Source organism: Vanacampus margaritifer, chromosome 4 (genome assembly GCF_051991255.1).
Source record: "Vanacampus margaritifer isolate UIUO_Vmar chromosome 4, RoL_Vmar_1.0, whole genome shotgun sequence".
NCBI lineage: Eukaryota > Metazoa > Chordata > Actinopteri > Syngnathiformes > Syngnathidae > Vanacampus > Vanacampus margaritifer.
Genome location: NC_135435.1, coordinates 21209811 through 21232247, shown reverse-complemented (window position 1 = coordinate 21232247; position 22437 = coordinate 21209811). Strand labels below are relative to the sequence as shown.

General features: G+C 40.5%; 1 long non-coding RNA gene across 2 annotated transcripts in view; it reads left to right on the top strand.

The window, feature by feature from the left end:
* Nucleotides 1–21963, top strand: part of LOC144050446 (uncharacterized) — an 81148-nt gene extending 59185 nt beyond the window's left edge. The window contains exons 4-6 of one of the 2 annotated variants that reach the window (XR_013293849.1): nucleotides 20149–20240; nucleotides 21410–21519; nucleotides 21589–21963. This is a non-coding gene — a long non-coding RNA (uncharacterized LOC144050446). Of the gene's footprint in view, nucleotides 1–20148; nucleotides 20241–21409 lie in introns of both variants that reach the window. The other variant, XR_013293848.1, reaches the window with a different exon arrangement.
* Nucleotides 21964–22437: the final 474 nt, after the last annotated feature.

Below are 22437 nucleotides of genomic sequence, written 5' to 3'. Positions count from 1 at the left end.
ACCTCACAAATCGTCACACAGATGGAGTTTAACCCCTGTATGATGTCATCTCAGTCACACACATATCGTCATAGACTTCATCTCAGGAGTTTCCATCACGTTTATCTGATCTATTTGTCGAGGTCAGCTATGTTTATTCTGGCCGACATCCCAGCCTACAGTATTTTAACGCCCCCCCCAACCGAGCCAGAACAAATTTGCCAATTGTTGTTCTTGTCAAAGTGGAGTAATAAGCCCACGCTTGCCCCATGTGTTTTGAGTTGGCCTTAGTGGTGAGCGGGCCAGGTAGTGTTGAGTCTCGGGTGAAAAGCGGCCTTGATCCACCCGTGGTCACTTCCAGGTCGGGCGTGAGGAGTGTGCAAGCAGTGGGGGGAGCTGGAAGCAGGATATCAGAGACAGGCCAAATAAACAAAGCTGTCAGCCGTAGCATGGCCCTCTGACCTGCCCTGTCCCATCTGTTTTCTTATCTGCTCCAGCGCTAATACTGAGAACAAGTGACACCTCTCTCTGCTAAGCGCTAGCTCTTTTCCTTCCACTTAGATGTCGAGTCATGCCTTGCACGGGTGGAGATAATTGACAGGTTCTCATTCTCACATATTAGGACAGCAATAAAAATGAACTAATACACAAGCATTTTTGATATATTGTAGGAATGTTGCACTTCATCCTAAAGTTGTTTAATGTGATCAGAGCATGCCTTTAAGGATCGTTACGGAATAGCTACACGGGGAAAAGGCGGGAAACATTTACAAAGTAAAGAAATATACAGTGTAAGAAAAAAATGGAAAAGGATTTTTAAAATGTTTTTAACTCTTTCACTGCCACTGACGTTTAAAGACGTCAAGTAAAAACCTACGGAGCACTGCCAATGACGTCAAAAGACGTCATCCAATTTTTTTTTTGAAACGGGTGGGGGGAAGCCTTCCGGAGATGTGGTGAAAATTTTAACCAGGTTTTTTGAGCCTAATGACTATTTTTGGCCCCTAGAGGGCAGCGATGACTGTCTTTTGACAAGATTGGGTGGGCGTCAGTAGAGGCGGAGCTAGAGCGTCGAGCAGGAGATCAGAATGGAAAACAAAAAAAAATGGCGACCGGTTTGCGAGGAGCTCACGCCCGAGCCTTTTTATTTCAAAGACAAAAGCATCGACCAAAAAGAGCACATTGATGACAACGATGATCATCATCGATGATGATGATGATGACTCCGTGGCTGGAAAGCATTGACGCGGCAGGAGAATACGTGTGGGGGGGGGGGGAAGCTAGATGGCTGAGGAGGAAACGCAGAAGGTGCCCGTTTGCAAAGCAGCGCTACACTTACTAGACAAAAGCGATCGACCAACACTAAAGGAGCACATTGATGACGACGACGATGATCATCATCGATGATGATGAAGGTGAATCCGAGCTTGACGGCGAAATTGGAACCGCTGACGCTGCGGCTATGACGGCGTCGTAAACGCGGAGCACAATCGAGCACGTGCAGGCGGACGTTCGATCGGACGACAGAGAGTGCTCCGAGTCCAATGCATATTCACCGGAGAAGTGTGTACAGTCTGCTACTTGCTATTTATTCCCCGGAAAAAAAGGCCGTCAAGGAAGTGTAACGTTTGCACGTTGCACAATGTGAAAGTGAAAGTAAACTGTTGTGCGAGTCCTGGCGTCTCCTTGCACGCAGGAGAGCGTTACAAAAAGAAAAACTGTATTTGAAACATCCACATAATTGTAAGTAGTACCACAGTTGCACACATTTGTAAATCGTTTGCGAAATTGTTTTGTCAAATTGTTACACTGTTGAATGGAAATAAACGTATTTTGCAATCAAAAAACACTTTTTCATTGTTGGTGAAAGCGTTTTACAGAAGTAAAGCACTATTTAGGTGTTTGTAGCATCATTCATGGACAAAAAGAAGTGTACAATTCACTAGAGTGCATGAAATAACATCGTTTCACAAAAAGCTCTTTTTCTCCGTTTTTTTGTTTCAAAACAGAGCATTTCGGTGAAAGTAACCATTTTCTATTGTTGATTACTGAAGAACGGAATAAGGTAGAAACAAACTTTTTTTTTTCTGATGAAAGATGAGAGTCCAATCTTTAATTTGTGTGTTTCCATAGTCCAAACACAACATTTTCTGTGGACCTTGAAAGATCAGTCAAAATGCTTAAATCGGCTGGCACTGGGAACGACCCGTTTCTGAAAACGTCTGGCAGTGAAAGAGTTAAAAACCTCTATCATTGGTATGGGGGGAAAAAATATAGTCTTAACCTGGATTTAAAAGGATGAATTTGGTTTGGTTTTTAATGCTGCTTGGTCCCTAATATCAAGCCTGTTCAATAATGACACAAGAATCTCATGCGTCTTTGCCTGCTGACTAGCCAAGAAACTCACACACCCATCATTGATGGGCGGAGTGGATGCGTCCTTGATGGTGCCAATCATTGGGGAGGGCGGAGACGACGCGCACCGATAATGAGTCTCCCCAGGGATTGAAATGGAGTGAAGGGGCGGACTAGCAACAGTAGAGGAGGCGTGGTTGAGTTATCCGTGCCCTTTTTATTACATCTCGCAAACTCATTCATGCTGTCTATACAGACAGTTTTTGTCTATTTGTTGAATCTTAAGAATGATTGATGTAAAAGCAGGAACCTTACAGTAGGAAGGACCACTAAGCATTATGGTTTACTTGATGGTGTAGATTTGAAATCCACTGCGGCCATTTTTTTTTTAGGCTTTGTCTATACATTCTTAATGAGGATGTCAACCCCTCCCCTCCAAGAAAATTGACAATAATATACATTCTATGCAGCCCCACTGGTCTAAATGTGGTATTCTGGTTATATTGGAGCAAAATCCATTCATTTTTATCCATCTCAGGGGGCGGCCATTTTGCCACTTGCTGTCGACTGAAGATAACATCAATGTTGCTCAGAACACAGGTGAGCTGCGATTGGTCATTGCCTGAGCCTCTGAGCAACAATGATGTTATTTTCAGTCGACAGCAAGTGGCAAAATGGCCACCCCCTGAAATGGAAAAAAATGGCTGGATTTTGCTTCATAAATCTTATTCTTTTATTACACAAATATAATATTAATCAGAATGTCATGTTTAGACTACTGAGGTCACATATTACATATTATTGTCAAGACATTTTTAAAGTTGACTACCACTTTAATGAAGTGCTGAGACACCTACTAAAAAAAAAAAAAAAAAACAAGAAAACAAACTTGCTGAAAATACTAATGATTACTAACTGCATTTCAGCTGCCAACCTACCAGTCAGTTTCACATTTTACGTTGAATTTGTTGAAAATGTAATCAAACTTGATTGCCAGTTCCTAAAAATGTTGAAAGTCACTCTAGTATGCCATATATATATATATAAATGCTAGCTCCTTCACAGTCAAGTCAGCGTGAGAGTTCTTGTGTCATAAAAGGGGGAGGGTCAAGCTAACAAGCTGTCACCCTACAGGAAAGTCTGCTCCAGTAAGTCACATCTGCCAATGGGCATAAGGGCCATGCCTGAGGGCTGGGGTCAAAGGGCGAGACGTTCCCCCGCCTCGCACCCAGATCACATATCTATTTCAGTCAATAAACTGGCTGCTGTCACTGTTGCAAACCCAGACGGTATTTCTCCGTTGTACCCTTGATTCGACTACAGAAGAAGTCAGAGTGTCTTCTACTAGTCGTTTTTAGAGGGTTGACATTTTGGTTTCATAGCATCAGCATATGTATAAAACATTTACTCCTGACTGTGTTAATATGATCTCACATCAGCAAATTGACCTCGCCGCCATCTCTCGTGTCCTGGAGTCGCCCTGGATTACGTTTGTTTTCTTTAGATTATCTGATGGCCTCAAACTTTCCTACTCAAAATTTGCCAACATAGACATTACTCTCTTTTGCCCCCCCCACCCCCCAAACACACCCCCCCTCCCACCCCCACCCCGCTCCATTGGATTTCAATTCTACAACCTTAACCAGTAATTTAAAAAAAAAACTCAACCAATTTTTTGTGTCAAACAGGAACCCTTCTGATTTTGCATAGTATTAAATTAATTTTTATTCTATCAGTTCTTTGTGTTCTTTTTCTTTTGAATGATATCAGACAAAATAGGTCAGCAGTAACTAAGGTTCAAGGCCAGCTCACAAATTCACTATCCTTTTACAGTACTAAGAAGTTCAAAACTCTTGAATGTGTCTGATGACGAGAGCACGGCGTAGGGAAGGGTGAACTCTCCCGATCGCATGTCGTTTCATTAGGAACGCTACGAGGCTAAACTTGCTTTCTTTATAGGCGTTTCACATTACGACGTAAATAACAATGGCGGCGTACGTCCAAATATAGTTTCTACAAAATGTATTAAACTGGAAATGATTTTTGAAAAATAAATCTCATAGTTATGTTAGCCAACCAAATAAATAATATAGAGCAAACTTGTCATGACAGTCGGGGTTTCTTTTAAAGCGATCCTCATCCTGATTTTGAGCAATATCCAAAATCGCCACACGTTGGAGGTAGCAAAGGTTAAAAGTCAACTCACTTGCTAAATTTCATTGCCGTGCCAGACTCGGAGCCTCCCTAGTCTCAGAGTGTCTACTAGGTTGGCCCGAGCGTGTGACCTGGCGGTGTAGCTCCCTCGGTGACCACTAATGGTTTATTTTGTGTCAGAGTGCATTTTGGTTCCCCTCAGCTCAACTTTTTTTTTTTTTTTTTTTCTGGGCAAATTCAGCCGTCGCCGTGCAACTGGAGACAGCCATGAGCTCACGTGTTTACAATGCAGGTCTGCCTTTGTTTGTCACACCTTTCAAATAAAAGGTAGCCAAGATGGACAGTGTTTACTGGATGCTGGGAGCTGCCCGGTGTCCGCTGGGATGCTCTTCCAAGGTGATTTTGACTCCCTCTTCATTCCTTGCTGCCGTCTGGGCAGTTCACGGTCACCGCATGGCTTCTATTTATTGTGAAAAACAATTGGTGAGAGTCCTTTAAGCCTTTAAACTGGGAGGTTTCAAAGCGCAACATTTATTAGGGCTCAGTGAAGAATCAAAGCTTCTTTTTCTTACCATTGTTTTTTAAATCAGAAGTGGAGACAGTGGACCTGGATGGGGAACTATAAATACATGTGATGACATTTGCTTCCAATTAAGCAGAATATTTCTTTGCTTTCTGAGCATCGTCACTGAACGTGGAGCAAGGCCGTCTTTTAGAGACTTTAGTGCATTAGGCCAGTTAACATGAGGAAAGCGGGAATGCTAATTGTTTGTGGGGCTGAATGTCAATCATTTTTCACTGCTGCTGTCAGCCTGTTGAATCCATCCAGGCCCTCTCAGTCTGCAACCGATAGCAGGTCCTTTTTCATTGCCTTTTTTACCTTCCTATATTTACATAAACCAATTTATTGGAAAACGATGGACACGTCACTCAAACGTTATCACAAAGATAAGGTTTTTAGTATTTTGACAATTCAGATTTTGATCCCAATCAAGGAATCTGTCTATAAAGGTGTGCACGATATTGAGTTAAAATTGCCATCATGGATTTAATCTTGCAAAATATTAATATAACATGCTTCATGCGGCTTTTTGTGTGTGACACTAAAAGACGGGTCTGAAGAGAAGAAGCTTTATCACGGATTTGGTAACATAGAGTTTTTGTTTTCATGTAATCTTGTGATTAACTTATTTTTATACTTATATTCACAATTAGAACTGCTAATAAATGGGAAACAGTAGGAATACTCAACTTGAGTAGTCACAGATGCAATACCAAATACCGATACCACTAGTACACAAAATTCCCCCCAAAAACAATGGCAGATGATTTTTAGGCAATACTTATATATTTCAATATAGCATTTTTCCTTGGAATTGCAAAATGGCAATTTTCTATTCTTCAATTTTTTTATTTCTAGTCCCTGATCATAAAACGACCACAAGACAGCGACCAATCACAAGTACAGAGACCTTAAAATAAGACTGGCTTTGCAAGGATGCCTATACCTGGTATTGGCACATGCACAAGAGCATAGTTTATAACCGGAATTTAAAAGTAGGGATGGGTGAGAAAATTGGCATTAACTTCATGCAATTTTAAGGAAAAATGCTATATTGTGATATATAATTCTTTTTTTAAAATTACAGTGCGTGTCATTGTTTTTTGGGCAAATTTGATGTATCAAAAGTACGTACTAGTAGTATCAGTAGCTGATATCGGTGTTGGTGACTCCTCAAGAGTTGAGTATTTGTACTGGTATCAGTCTGTAAAAAAAAAATGATATCAAACATCCCTATTGACAAGCAGTTGCACTTTACTGGTATGTTTGGAATCTTCATCCATTCATATTATACACTTTGATAAAGGAGAAAATTGTGGGACTGTATTATACACAAGTACAGAGAAAAAAAAATATTATTTTGGGAGGGCCTATTGAACACAAAAATAAATAAATAAATGAAATCTTTTGTGATACTCATAAACTCATTAACCTTATACAGTGTGTTCACACGTGGATGCAGCGTGACGGTTTCAGGTGCATTCATAATTCCGGCTATTGTGAATGCAACCGTAGGACTTGAGGGCTGTTTTTATTATTATTATTTTTTATTTTTTTTTTACTGGAGGACTTGAGGGCTGTTCATCAGCTCGACTAAGCATTTATGGCGTTATGTTGAGGTGGCCGTGATTATGTGACACTTTGCATCTCGCCGTGTCTTCCCGTGTCAAGTGTGCTGTAACAGTAGCATGAACACCCCCCCCCCCCCCCCCCCCCCACACACACACACACACACACACACACTTTGCTTTGCACAGTTGTTCTCCATCTGTTGCCTCCAATCTTCACCTCTGTCCTCCCCTTCCTCCCCTTAACTCCTCCCTCCCCTCCGCTCCATCCTCCACCTTCGATGTCAGCTAATTAGTGGGGTGAGGAAAGGGCAGTACAAAGACCCCGTCGGGGCCCACCCACTGACCCGGTTCCCCCTTTTACTGAGCCATCACTTCTACCTATTAGACCTGGCCTAGTCTTTTGATTAGGTCCAAGAAGGCCCGGACACAAAGGGCTAATCGTGGGATACAACTGGCCGCGCCGTGTCACCCACCTCTTCCCGTCCCGCCCGGCCCACCTCGCTTGTTTGTCTTTTGGTCTGCTGCTCGCCGACTTAGCCTCTAATCTAGTTGCTGGTCAGCCAGGCCAATAGTATGTCATTAAAGAGATATTGTCTTTTGGGCCTGCTGTGTGATTAGATGTCCTCTCTGTGTGTCTGTTCTCGAATGTCCTCAGGCTATGACCACATTGACCTTGTGGGTCAAACAACTGCACTTTGAATTTTCGAAGACGGATCATCACACATTGTTTTTTTAATGAATCACTTCTGGGATTGATCCTTTTTATTGACATCCAAATCTGTGTTGTCAAGTGGTGTAGAACAGGTTGTCAGTGCCTGTGGTGAGTCGAACAATTGCACACTTAAGCTCATGGACATTCAGCACTCTTCTTTCAATTTTTCAATTCAGAATTTGTAATTCATTCTTTAAAAAAAAAAAATTTTTTTTTTTTGAAGGGGCAGAAATAAGTTAAACTTACATCTGCCCCTCTTTAATAAGCATGTGTGTAATTTGTGATTTTTCTAGACATTTTATTTTTTACTGTTTTTCTTTCATAGCAAGATGCAGTCTAAATCACAGTGGGCAGGTTAGACTTGGGTTTAGTATTTTCGCCATTAGAAGCAGCTCTTCTCATTCTGTTTAAAATTGGCGAGCAAGAGGCGCACAGTCCTTGACATGGCGGAAGCAAAAAAAAATATTTGCAGTATGTATGTATGTTTATTAGAACCTCCAAGCAGACCACCACAGGCAGATGATGTGGTGGAAATCGCAGATCTCTGAAGTGGGCACTGATTATACATTCCTTGGTTCTTGTCATTTTTTTTCAATTCTACATAACAGTCCTTTGGATTTTTGTAAGCTGCATGCAAATCTATACACTGTGTAATATGACACTGACTCAACTAAAGTACCAAACACCTCATTGCAGTTGAGTAATAAAATTCCCCCCCCAGTCAAAATATGTGGAAATACGGTACTCGGTTTCTGTGCCTGCTCACGTTACACATTTACACGACCATTTAAAATCATCACAATCGTTTGTGCCCCAGAGCCCAATAAAATTGCCGTATGTCAGTCACGCTGACTTTGCAGTTTCCTTGCTAATTTGGGTCAGACAGATGATCAGAGAAAGGACATGAAGAACCTGCTGGTCAATGTCAGACACAGCAAATAATGCAGCGCTGTTAAGATTATGAGATATATTTACTGTATATACACTAATTCCACAATTAAATCAATGCTCTCTTGGATGTGAAAGTTTATCTTTAAATATTTATCTATGGTTCATCACCAATGCTATCTTGATGAGTTTGGTTAACCGTATATGCACTTTTATGTGTCGTTAGGCCTATTCTCAATCGTTGTTTGAATCAAGGTGTGAAAAAAAAAGCACCCGAGCGTCGCTTTTCGACGTGCAGGGCTGTTGGCAATCCACAAAAGGTGTTGACGTGGCTGTGGAGAAAGTTGAAGTGTTCTGGTTGTGGCCAAATGCATCATGCAAAGACCGCGCTGGCCTCTTTGTAATTCTGATTCTCCTCATTCATAATGATGTTCATTCATTGGCTATCTCCTGCATCTGTAAACTATCCAAAGCATTCAGACGTTTTTTTTTTGTATCACTGAAAAATCATTTGCAAGTCGTGACAAAGAGCCCTTAGGCTGGAAAGTCCTGCGAGCAGGTTAAGTATGTGAGCAATGCAAAGGGATCATGTAGCCGCTTAGCTGCTGCCACAGTGAAAGTCCTCCACCTAGCTAAGCCTGTTTAGGGAGGCGGAGCTTAGCCTAAGGTTCACTCATTGATATGTAGCCTTCTTTTGGGAGGTCCTCCAAAACTCTTGTTTCTTGTTTTTCAAAAGAGATGTAAGAATCCGATAGAATTTGATTCGCTGATTTTTTAAAAAAAAAATAAAAAATTCAAATCAAATATTTTGTGCAGTCCCACTAGTCTAAACATAGTGTTCTGGTTAACGCTGAGGAATATTAACTAAGCAGCAAAATCCAGCCGTTTTTATCCATCTCAAGGGGCGGCCATTTTGCCACTTTCTGTCGACATCACAGTTGCTCATGGCTTAGGGAACAACCAAACACGGCTCACCTATTTTTCTGGGTTTTGGTAATGTGACGTTCACAAGCTGAACCGTGATTGGTCGTTCCCTGAGCAACTGTGAAGTCATTTTCAGTCAACAACAAGTGGCAAAATGGCCGCCCCTGAGATGGGGAAAAACAAGTGGTTCTGCTGCTTAGTTTGTGTTCCACAAACACAATAACAATCAGAATACCATGTTTACACAAGTTGGGGCACATAGATTATATAGTAAAGACATTTTTGGGGTTGTATTCCCCTTTAAATACCATTTTTCCTACAGAAAACTATCTATGCACCATAGGTTGGAAACAAGTAGATAAATAACACAAGTGCATCTTTCTCTTTAATAACAGAAGCTCCAACACAGAACTGTTTCTTACTGAATAGGACCCTTTGTTCACGGGACTAAATGGTTCAAATCTAAGTTAGAGCATACCTTTTTTTCCAGTCTTGCGTTTGACATCATTGCCTCTCTTCTCCTCTTGGCGTTTCCCTCCCACGCTCTCTCCTTCTGGTCGCCATCCTGGATCAGAGCAGACCTCCCTCACGCGCAGACCTGCTTCTTCTCAACTTCTTCATCTCACTTCTCAGCCCCGAGCGTCCGTGTGTGTGTGTTTGTGTGTGAGAGAGAGCGTGTTGTAGCTTGAATGGGCATTTAGTGTGCTCGCGGGCCCCTTTGTGCGACAAGGGGCATTGGCAGCGTGGGCTTTTGAGATTTAGTGTTTTGGGATTGTTGTGTTTCAGATTTCACCTCAGCTCTGGAAGTTGTAGAGCAATGTGGGGGGGGGCTAAACAGGGGCAAGTTGGGGGGGTGTTAGGGGTCGCAGGGTAAATCTTTTCTGTGTGAGAATCATTTGATCCGCGGCTTGGCTGGTTGCTTCTTGACTGTGTCTTGTTGAGTCCGTCAGTGAACAATGCAGAGGGGTAACGTTTCAGGCCGGATTCTGCAGACAGGTAGCACCCTCCCCTTTTCGACCCCCTCCCCCTCTCGACCCCCTCCCCCTCCACCACATTATCCATTTGTTTCTTCTCTCTTTCACGCAGTCAGCAGCACAATCCAGGCATCCCTGATGCCCTCATCCCATGTTCTACCCTCTTGTTCCGTTCTCATTGTATAAGTCCAACCTTTTCATCCCCACTGGCTCCAGTCAGGTACTTCACTGGGACCCCCACACACCACTTTTTCCCCCCTTCTTTTTTTTTACACAGGCATTAAGCACAATCAGTTAGACAAGTTTAGTCCAAGACACAAAAAAAAAAGCACCCTTCAAATAGATTGCTTTCTTTTGGCTTTTTAAAATAAGCGTCACAGTCAAAATTAACATTTTGTGCCTCATCAAATCACAATGAATAGCAAAACTGAGAATTACAGATTTTTAGATAGTCTCTCCTAAGTCAGTGATCATTGTTGGAAGGGGTGTGTCAAGGTTCTGCCATTTCAAAGGTGACAGGGTCGTGTCTTACAGTATCACTTTTTTTCTTTTCAAAACTGTATCTTTACAGGCTTGACGATGAACAATAGCCTTGAAGGCTTTAATGGCTTGTAGAGAGGTGACAAAACGATGTAAGAATGAAATGTAATACCTCAAGCTTATTGCCTTTGGTATTATCCAATATCAGTCAGGCTCAGATTTCAAACAATAATTTGAAGAATTTAAAGACAGGCAAGGAACTGACGTGCCATTTATTGTTCATTATCATGTATTGAAATGAGAAGAGATTAATAGTCCATGGAAGTTGGAAGATCAGTTGAACGTATCTGAATTTGACCTAAATTGTATTATTCAATCTTAAATTAAAATAAAAAATTGGCATGATCAAAAATTCTCATTTTGTGCCTGATATCATTTGAAACCAAAACTATTGTTTCCAATAGTTGCAATGAAAAATGTCTCCTTTTTGCCAAATAAAGTAAATCTACACACAACGTTTCCAACCATCATAAAATCTTGCAACTTTTCAGAACTTTAAAAAAGCTCTCCTCTTTCATATCACCCATTAGAAATCAGATCCTCAAATAAATTCAATTTTTCATGCATACAGCAATAAATATGTTTCCCCCTCCTCGCCGATGTACAGAAAGTCCATTAGCAGCATTCATCATAGCCCGGCTGTGTGCACACTGTGGGCCCGTGTGGCCCGTGTTAGTTTTTTTTTCCCTCCGCGCGACAACACCATCATTTCCCAGTGCTAAGAGCCCTTAATGGACTGGAATGGGCACTCTGAGGCTCATTAGCATTAGCCAGCTTCCTACTCTCCATTAATGGAGAAATGCTCTTTATATTTATAATGCTTTTACAGAGAGCTGCACGATCAATATCATAATCTACACAATTGTGGAATATGAAGTAAGTTTTTTTTTTTTTTTTGGTAAGCATTAAGACGAAAGTATGGGTTTGAGTTGCAAAACAAGACAACACTCTGATGAGGGTGTGCGGTTGCTGCATGTGGATGGATGATGTTATGCTTATGGTAGTGAAAATAACATTAATGGATCAAAAAGTGAGTGCGATGGAAAACTTTTGATGCTCACTCACTCTTACCCTGCAGGGTTTCCCCCAGTGCTTAATCGCTTTCTTGCCCCTTTGTACGGGATGGGAATTCCTTTTCATGTCGTGCTTCATTTGCCTGACCGACAGTTGTATAACAGTTAAGAATATTACACTTAATACATTTTTAACAAAGTGTCATGTGGGACGTGAGTGATTGAGGTGATGGTGGACCCAAATACAGGAAAATGAGGCAGTGAAACACCAAACAAGTGAAATGTGTGGTACGTTAATGAAACATAGGGGAAAAGGTGAGCAGACAACCATGACTGGACGGGATGTGACTGGACTGGTCGCCATGACTGGATGGGACGCGACTGCACTGGTTGCCATGACTGGACGGGACGCGACTAGACTGGCCGCCATCACTGGTCAAAATGTGACTAGACCGGTCGCCATGACTGGTCAGGATGCGACTAGACCTGATTTACCTTGACTTGACTTGCTGTGGAGTGGCTGTGACGAAGACGACCCGACTGTGACAAAGACGACTCGGCTGTGACTAAGACGACGTGGCTGTTACGAAGACTCTTGGCTGTGACGAAGGTAGACAATGCACCCACATCGACTGGACAAACACAACAGACTAAGGCCCCGTCCAGACGGAAGCAAAGCCGGCTTGGTTCCTTAAACCAATTCTCGTACACACAGAAGCATTTCAAGACTTGCGTGTGTCCAAAAGAAGACGCTGAGGACGTTTAACGGCTGCAATGTATATGCCAAGTCAGGAGTGGCGCTGTAGCGCAGCCACAGGGAGTTAACGGAAAGCGTAGAAGACAAACACTTTTTTCCCCCTAACTTTATTGCAATCTACAGAACAAACATGGCTTTGCATGTATCGAAACAACATGAAAAAGACAAACACGGGAGAAGTGACAGTGGCGGGTGATTCAAGTACAACACCGCTTGTTGAACGTGGGAATAAGGAAGCAAAATATTTTGCTGCAAAAGTATAAACGGTAAGAAACTTGTGAGGATACATTGAAACTGGCTTTCGTGTGGGCGGGGCATCAATACACCAACACTAATGAGACACACCTGAAATACACACATACACACTGGGAAGGGAAGACACACACAGGTGGACGTGGTTAGACATAACGAGACAAGGGAAGAAGCCAGAAACACATGACAAAAACAAAAAGACCGCCCGTAACAAACAAAAACCCAATCAGAACCGAAGCATGACAGCAAAGGATAAATATGGCTTGCTTTTACAGGTGTAAACAATATTACAGGTATGTTTCCCAAGTAATAATAAATGTCAAGTATTAAGGGCAGCACTGCAGTGTCAAGCCATTGTTCTGCAACAGCTTCAGTGATGTGCTTTTTGTCTGCCCGTGTAATGTAGAAGGACACAAAGCATGCACAGTGCAAGTGATGTTCCTCATATGTCACTTGAATTGATTTCAGTTTCCTCTCCCCAAAAATGTGGAAGTCCCCTTCTTGTGAACGACCACAACTGCTTCTCAACCCGAGGTATCGAGTGATTTCCTCCCTTGCACGCTTGATGTCCAAATGAAAATAGACCACTGAGGTTTTAATGTTGGAGACAGAAAGCAGAGCTGATCCGTGTATGTGTGTGTGTGTGTGTGTGTGTTAGATAAAAGTGGGCTTCCCCAGCACCTCTACTTCCTGTGTGTGCGTGAGTGTGAGAAAAATCCCAACTTGTGCTATCTCTGGTGTTGAGGAGTGTGAGACGGGCAGCATTAAGACTCCACTGAAGGCATGGACATAACACATACTTGAGATGGACAAAAGTTTTGAGACGTACACCTAATCAATCACGAGTTTGACTTTGTTCCTCCTGAATCTCAATTCTTCATCTTACTAAGACATTTTGGATTTTTACTTTTGCTTTAAGTGCCTTTAAATTCTTGCTTACTTTATACTATGGAACATCTTTGGAATAACGGTATTTTAAAAGTCGTCAAATTCATTCAACCGTAATTTTCTGAAGAAATATACCTGAAATTATCCATACCTTATTTTTGTTGTTGTTTTTTTGTTTTGTTTTTTACATTTAATAATAGCCTAATGTAAAAACATAAGATATTGGAAGTTGATTTTAATCATTTGCATGCTATGTCCAACTGGTAGAATGTCCCAATACTTTTGCAAGTACTTGTCGAACACACACGCACAAACAAAACACACACATACAGTCTATATACAGAAGCACCAGAAAGCTTCAGTCTTCTGGGGTCAATCTACTTCCTGGATTTGCTGTAATGGACCACAGGGGGTCCCAAAGGCCCCTAATTCTCACAATTATCTCACTGACATCATATTTCTCAAATGTGTCCCTTGTATCGTCCTCACACCCCCCTTGACTTATTTTTTATTTTATTTTTTTTTACACATTTTCCCTGCTTTGAGGGGGCGGGCCACATGTTCTTCTTCACCAAGGTCACATTTGTATGTCCCACACATGATTATGAACTCCTCCCGTCTTGTCACTCATGTTGCTGCTGTGAGGTGTGCCATTACCAGAGAGTAACTTCAGCAAGTTTACCTCCGCAGCGTATTGATTGGTAGCGCTTGAGTAAGTCAGGCCATTAACCGAAAAAGATTACGCCGGCAGAAATCTGCCTACCTGGTGGACATTTCCTTTCAGTGAATCTCTGGGGCTCGTTAATCCAGTTACTTTGCGTCAAGATGCAACTTTGGAGTGTTTTTGTTGTTGTTGTTATTAATGTGATGTGTGTTGGGATTATAAACCTGGACCACAACCTGAGTATTTTTATTTTTTTTAACCATCATGTGTGAAAACAAAATGCATCTTTGAACGTGGTGGTGAATCCTTCCTCTCATAATATTCCCACTGCTTTTTTGTTTAGTTTTTGTCTCTTATTTGTGGCATTCTTCTTTGACAATCGCACAATTGTACTATAGTTTAGTAAAAAGTAACACAGTACAATATGTTATCTGGAGCCTCAAAACCTGATACTTGATAGGGTGGCGTTTACGTTGCATTGTGTCGGTAGATGTGTGGTAGATGGCGCCAATTATAAATTTTGCAAATGGTCCACTTCAGTCGCAGGGTTGTTGTTTTTTTCCAACATATGTGCGTTTCCATTACAGTTTTTCGCCAAAATGAAAGCAATATTGTACTATTTCGATAAAGTACAATTTCGACTTGACGGTGTTTCCATTGAAGAGCGTTTCGCTTCTGAGGCGCAATTCTCGCGGGATCTCGCAGTTCCGTAGGAGGTGCACATGATGTTTACGGAAGACAGACGCCCGGAGTTCTTAATATTACTTTAAAAACATCTCCCTCCCATCATCGGGCGGGTTCGGGCATTTAGTGTTATGGTGCGGACGGATGGATTTCAACGACAACGTGCGCCGTATGTCGCTCGTTTGCTCGTTGCCCGGGGCGATATGGGAGGTGCATTGAACGGCAGCATATTGACTCCATAGCTGAATCACTTTGTGCTTAAAAAGACTTGTTATCCCCTCCAGCTTCGACACGACAGCGAGTGGCCGGGTGAACGTACTCCCATGCTTTTGGCATTAGCCAACGCGGATCAGCGAGTGAACGAGTCAGTGAGGGAACGTGTTGCCAATTCCGGTCCAGGAATGATTCAGTGAGTGAACGTACTTTTGTTTTTGATAGAAACACACTCATGACAACAAATATAGCAACACAACATTAACTGTGTGTTTTATTTTTAATTAAAAAAAATATCTATATATATATATTTTTTTTCGTCCGTGCCGGCGGGGTGTTGCGTAGACGAACGATTCGATGAACGATTCGATGAACGATTCGATGAACGATTTGATGAACGAATCTTTTGAACGGTTCTTTTTAATGAACTGATTATAAAGATTTAGTTCACTTAAAAGAACTGTCATGCCCACCACTACCCCGTACTTCCTACTTCCTTTCCTACTTGCTGGGGGGGGGGGGGGGGGGGTCACATGACTGCAGGGAATGCCCAAAAAGTGTTTTCGTTACACTTTTGCGAAATACTTCTATTTCGACACATCTCTAAAACCACCTCATGAGAGCGTAAAAACTTTTTGGCGATATTTGAGAGTTTTTTCTAAAATCATTTGTTTCCATTACCAGCTTGCTTTTGCGAAACTTGCTTTGTGCCAAACTGAGGGTAATGGAAACGCACCCATGTCTAACTTCAGGGGACTTTGCTACTTCCATCGTATTGCATTTATGTATTCATTTATTCATGTTACAGATGTAATCAGATTTTTGTGCAATCTCCTGCTAACTTTATGGTTGAGTTGCCGTGTTACCAATAGCTCCTAATCTGCACGCTACTTTACGTGACCACCGCAAGCAGACAACCGCTGCTGTCTACATAAATAACCAGCTAATGAACCTGCAGCAGGGATTATGCATGTAATGTGCATGGACAGCCTCCAAGACATTGATCCTGATTGTCCTCTAATAAATAAAGACAAGCACACGACATCTCTACACACGCGGCCATTCATATTCCGCCATACACTCGCTTTGTTTTTACGTCAACATGCACAATACAAAAAAAAAAGAATAATCATTGATTTTTGTTTTGGTAATGTCGCTCCCCTCTCATATTTCCTTGAAGTGACCTAGTGAAGTATTGCTGTCATCTGATAAGTACCTGCCATGTTTATGTATTCTCTTCATTTCTATTTCACTCAAGGAAAATGTGAGCTAATGTTGCCTCTGTGGATGATGCATCACTGCTTTGGAAAGCTTTACATTTTTTTTTGCCGGACATCTGAAGCATCTCCTGTATTCATCCCTTTATCTCTCCTGTCCGATATTGCTAGATAGGACATTTGTATAATGTGCATACTTTTTATTTTTTGTAGCCACGTTTGAAGTAAGAACCATATTGGGTCACTTGTATACTTTCAACTGACATATGGTTATGTCATGATAATAATTTAACGTAAAACATGATTAAAATAATAAACCCAAGCATTTATGTAAGCAGTTCCAATAATTAAACTAGATCGGTGAGTAGTGATTCCAGGTATCGGTATCAGGCTGATACCCAGACGAATTTCAAATTATTGGTATTTGAGATGGTGGCTGATTGGGTTAAGAAAATGAATGGATGGATGGATAAAAATTGCCATTAATTCCATGCAATTTTAAGGGAAAATGCCATGTTGGGATATATAGGTTTTTCTTAAAATTGTCTTTTGGGGTTGTGTGTGTTTTTGTTGCAAAATCTATGTATCACAAGTACTAGTGGTATAAGTTCTTAGCATCAGTATGAGCGACTACTCAAGAGTTGAGTACTTGTATTGGTATCGGTCTGAAAAAAAAAGTGGTATCGAACATTCCTAAATTAAACATTTTAAAATACACAATAATTAAAGTAATTATACTGTTAATTATTATTCAGGGATGTGATCTTTCCGCTAATTCGCGGAATTCCGCTTTTTTTTTTTATCTCCCCCCCAAAAAAAAAAATTCCGATTTTTTTTATTTTTTTTTTTTTTTGTTTTTTTGTAGTTCATTGTGTATGCACATGACTCCGACAGATAACATCTTCTGCTATAACAAAGACATTTGTGGTATGCTCTAATATGAGTTACTTTTCATTTGGTCATGATACAATTATTTGTTCATGAAATTTGAACTCTTCAACATTATTTATGTGTTAACTTAGTAATCACATTAGTTAGATATGATGATATTCTCAGTGATAGTTTTTAAAAGCAAAGGCAGTCCAATGTTTTTGAATGTGACTGATTTTGAGTTGACTAAAACTGCCATTTTATATGGGATAGTTCAATATACATTGAAAATTTATGCTGTTGTTTTGTCTATTTCTTTGTCATTTGAGTGCATTGAAAGTACTTAAAAACACGGAAAACCCATGAGCTCCGGGTCCCCCCACCAGCTAGCCCCCAGACCCCCGGCTAAATTTTCAGATAATTTCACTTTGGTCAAATCACATCCCTGATTAGTCTACTAATTATATTAAATTACCCCCCCCTCCCCCAAAAAGCACACATTATAAATTATTTCCAAATGCCGTATAAACAGTTGAAGGAACTACAGTATTATGTAAATATAATGTATGTAAAAATGCGTAAATTAAAGTAGTTTTCAATGAAGTATTGTGTTTTTGAGTTTAAATGTATGTTGACAATACGAGCTGCACAAATTAAAAAAAAATATATATATATAGTGTTTACATTGACTTTCTGCATTATTTGAATGCATTTAAGTTTAGAAAATGCATAACTCACATGCATATAACTTGTATAATCATAATCTATATAATAGGCATACAGTACATGTATTTACCTTCACGTGCGTGTTGCTCTGCATTCCCTTTCAGACAATCTCTGTAGATTCACACCTCCTCCAGTAGGTGCTACTAGAGAGTAGCTAAGTCAGTGTGCATCTTTGTGTGTGTGTGTGTGTGTGTGTGTCTATGTTAACTTGCATGTGTGCAGTCCACAATCTGGGCTCGCCACCAAGCTTCTGTCAGCAGTCAGTCCACAAATCAGCACGTTTCCAAGGAGACCCTGATCGAAAAAGCCGCAGTAACAATACATTGCATATTCATGCCAGACAAACATTTTGAAAATATTGTTTAACCCGCTTTGTCAGCACAAGGAGTTATTGTTGAATTTGAAGAGAGACGAGAGGGAATGTGACTAGCAATCTATCCAGATCACGTTGGTCAGTGCATTGATGATTGTAAGCATTTTGGACTCCAGGACGCAACAAACGGGTTAGACTGGTACGTTAATTGGTGTGTGAGGTCTCAAGTATTTTTTCCTCTGCTGACTAAAAATTGGCCAACTCTCAATGTCCTCCATTGTTGTTGTTTTTCCTTTTCCGGAGCATAATATTCTTTTTTGTCAGTTTCATTGGTGGCTCGCCTTGACGTCAGATCCGGGTTTATCCTTCCAAATCGTACCACAGCAATGTAAACTGAACTGTACCACTTGTCTTTACTGCCCTCTGATGTGATTCACCATCTTAGTTCTTTTAATCACAGTGGGGGTCCAGTTGGAATTCTGGAATCTGAACTTTGGATGCACACCCCTGATTTAGGTAATCCCCAATTATCCTTGCCGCAGGAGGGACCCTTTTTTTGTGTGTCTCTTTTCCCCACGCAAATTAGCTCGTAAAGTGTCCATAAATACATCAAATTGCATATCGGGTATCATGTTTGTTCGAGCAACTGGAAACATCTGAGTGTATTTAAAAGGCGTCTTTTAACTTAAATTAAATGAGCCCCAGATGAGTATTTTTGAAGTGATGTCTAATGTTAAATAAAATATGCTCCCTATAATCCTCTTTTCCCTCACCCTGATAAACCATCTGTCCTGGAATTCCAACTGGGCCGCAACCAAAGTTAAGAAAGCTAAAAAAATAAATAAAATGAAAAAAGCTTAATTCCTGAAAACATAAGTAATTTTAATAGTTGCTGGTATTAATATGATCTAGTGAGGAATTGTGAAACCATTTGATCTGATGTTAAAAATTAAAAAGCTCTCTTTCTGGAGAAATTACATGTGAAAGCTGAGTGGCTGAACGAAAAATTATGCAAACATGTGGAATGATATTAAATGATTTGGAATGATATTGAACATTATTATAGAACAAGTTTGAATGATACTATTGAGAACGTGCAATATGTTGGATAACATTTTAGAATGGTATTGAAGGATATGGAATAATATTGAAAGACTTTGAATGATATGCAATGATGTTGAATGATATTTATTTTATTATATAGAATTAGGTGAAATGCTGTTGGTGAAAAATTTGCAATATTTTGGTATGTGGGAATGTTGGACATTATACCCAAGGTGAACTGAATGAGCTAAATAAACCTTTTGAATGCAGAATATGAGCAAATTGTTTAAATTGATGAAAATGAATGGGGAATTTTTGGGTAAAAAATGTAGAATTAAATGGAATGTGTATATATAAGATTGAATTGCAAGGTTAATTGAATGATCTGAACATTTGGAATTTCGAATGACAGCAAATAGTTCAGCAGTCCATTGGAAATGAATGGAGATTTTTTATCGAAAAAAAAAAAAACATGCAATTTTGGGAAAACCGTGAATATTTGGAATGAGAAAAATACACGCACACCTGCCGTGAATTTTTGGAACATGATGAAGTTGGAATGATGAGAATCGTTGAAGGATTAGCACGTCAATAAAGTGTGAGGAATAAAATTTCAAAATAGCAATAAAGTTGAAGGTGTAGAATAATGTAGGTGTGAAGGCCCCAGACGTCACACAATAATAAACATCTCGTTTTCAACATAACATCTCTGACCCTCGAACTATAATATCTTAAACAGCCCCCAACCCTGATACAATATTCCACCTACTTGTTTTCCCTTAATTGTGACCTCATCACTTCCTATTTCCAACCCTTCTAACATCCAGTCCTGTCTTCTTCTTGCATAGGACGAGCTACATGAGTTGATGTTAACCCTTTGTTGCCTCATTCCGGGGTACCACTGGACCAGCAGCCACTGATGGGGTTAAGCTCTTTAAGAGTAGGTGAAGAGATTATGCAGTTTATTATCTACATCTCTCTCTCTCTCTCTCTCTCTCTCTCTCTCTCTCTCTCTCTCTCTCTCTCTCTCTCTCTCTCTCTCTCTCTCTCGGCGCCTGCCTCCCCTGGCTTGGCCGCATGGGGCCTCTACGAAATTTAATACCACGTCTACAACAAGATAAGGCTTTCTTACGGACAGATTAACAATATGCCCATTGTTTGCTGGCCCCTTGCAGCCTTGCGAGCAGGCAGCGTTGTCCATTGTGGAAAAAGAAGAGTTAAGAGAGGAAGATACTCCCAGAGAATTATAAGCCAAATGGAAAGACAACCAGAAAGAGAAAGAGAAAGGAATTCAGCCACCTCTGATTGTCTCGCATGGCTGGGCTGAATGCGGGGTATACTTCCCCCGGTAACCGGAGACCGAGGAAGGCTTGTCAGCGGCCAAATTGCCCCTCAAGCCCACTGACAAGGATTGTCAGCAAATAGGGCGGAGGGACCCTCACCAGGCTTGTCTCTTGCCAGGGTCAGTCACTGGCAATTATGAGGGAGGAGGAGCAATCAAAAAGTGCTGATGGCAAGATTTGTGTGTACTGTGTGTGGTTGTACTGTACTCGGGTACTACAATCTCCTGTGACATAAACCAAACATTTATCCAATGAAATTAGCGGTTCAAATACAGCCAGCAACAACTACCCTACTCACCAAAAGGTACTGTTTGCAGATTCGAAGTGTAAACCTCTGCTGGTCATGGATTGCATGAGCACATTTGTTGCTGAGCCAATGACAAAAATAAGTGTGAACGGCAGCCTGTTGCCATGCCTTAGTTTTGGACGCCGCAGTGTTATACCCCACAAGTTCCACTTTGCTTTCCTTTTTCTTGGCACCCTCAGCCTCCTTCTTGAATCTCTTACAAACGCTACAACGTCGCTGTCGAAAATAAAGGGCTTACAGTTAAGCATGTACAATACGGCATATGCACACATAAACAATTCCCTCAAATTTATTACAGTACGGTGATGAGAAGGGAAGTCAACCCAAATTTTCTTTACAATAACATGTTCAGCCCCAGTAGTCTAAACACAGTATTCTGATTAATATTGAGTTTGTGGAATATGAATTAAGAAGCAAAATCTAAACTTTTCTTTTTTTTTTTTTTTTAATCAATTTTAGGGGGTAGCCATTTTGCCACTTGCTTGAAAATGACATCACTGTTGCTCAGGAAACGACCAATCACGGCTCAGCTTCAGAAAACAGGTGGGCCGTGATTGGTTGTTGGTCTGGTGAGTGACGATAAAGATACGCCAGCTTCTGATTGTAGAATGACCATGACGCACATTTGTACCCTTCAGTGGATATTTTGTCTTCAATGACATCTCAGTTGTGTAGAACTGAAATGCTACTACAGACCACTATAGAGACAAATGAAAGAAGGAGGCGAATATGAAGTGGTCGCATCTATCCTTGCCACGCAGACGCACTTGGGTTCTCTCCTGGAGTCACATGGTGACAGTTGACAGCTGTTTTGCCTTTAATAAGATTAGGCTAAAGAAATTAGTTGGACCCTGCCTAATCTGTCATTTAATAGAGGGGGCCACCTGGGGCCTGCCTTATCCTGTCCACCCTGAATTGACTAATCAAACAGGGTTTGATTCATATGCCTGTGATAGAATATAAAAGAATGCTGGTCCTAAATAGTGCATATTATTTAGTCCTTTATTGTATATGTTGTTCAGTTAAAATGTGCCATCATGTGTTGTTATATTCAAGCAGGCCATTCATTTTTATTTTTTATTTTATTTTTTACATTTTTCATACCCTTTTTCAATACATGCGTATCCAAAGGGGTAAATGTATAATTTAGAAGGGTCCTTTAAATGTATGATTTTATAAATGTAAAAACAAAAATTTTGAGTGTGTGTATTCATATTTCAAATACAACTTTTTTAAGGGAGAACTAGCAATTAAAATAGCAGAGGCGCACATCTGCGTTAAGTGGGCACTTAGAGAATTAAGCCCCAATCATTTGTGTTGCTGTGCCAAATTAAATAAAAATAATAATAATACAATTTAATCGTATTTATTTTATTATAATTTTAAAAATTATTGAATGAAAAATATCATATTAATGATAATAATAGTAACGATTGAATACATTAATTTCTACAGTGAGGTTTTGATGCCCGCTGTTCACGTATTTA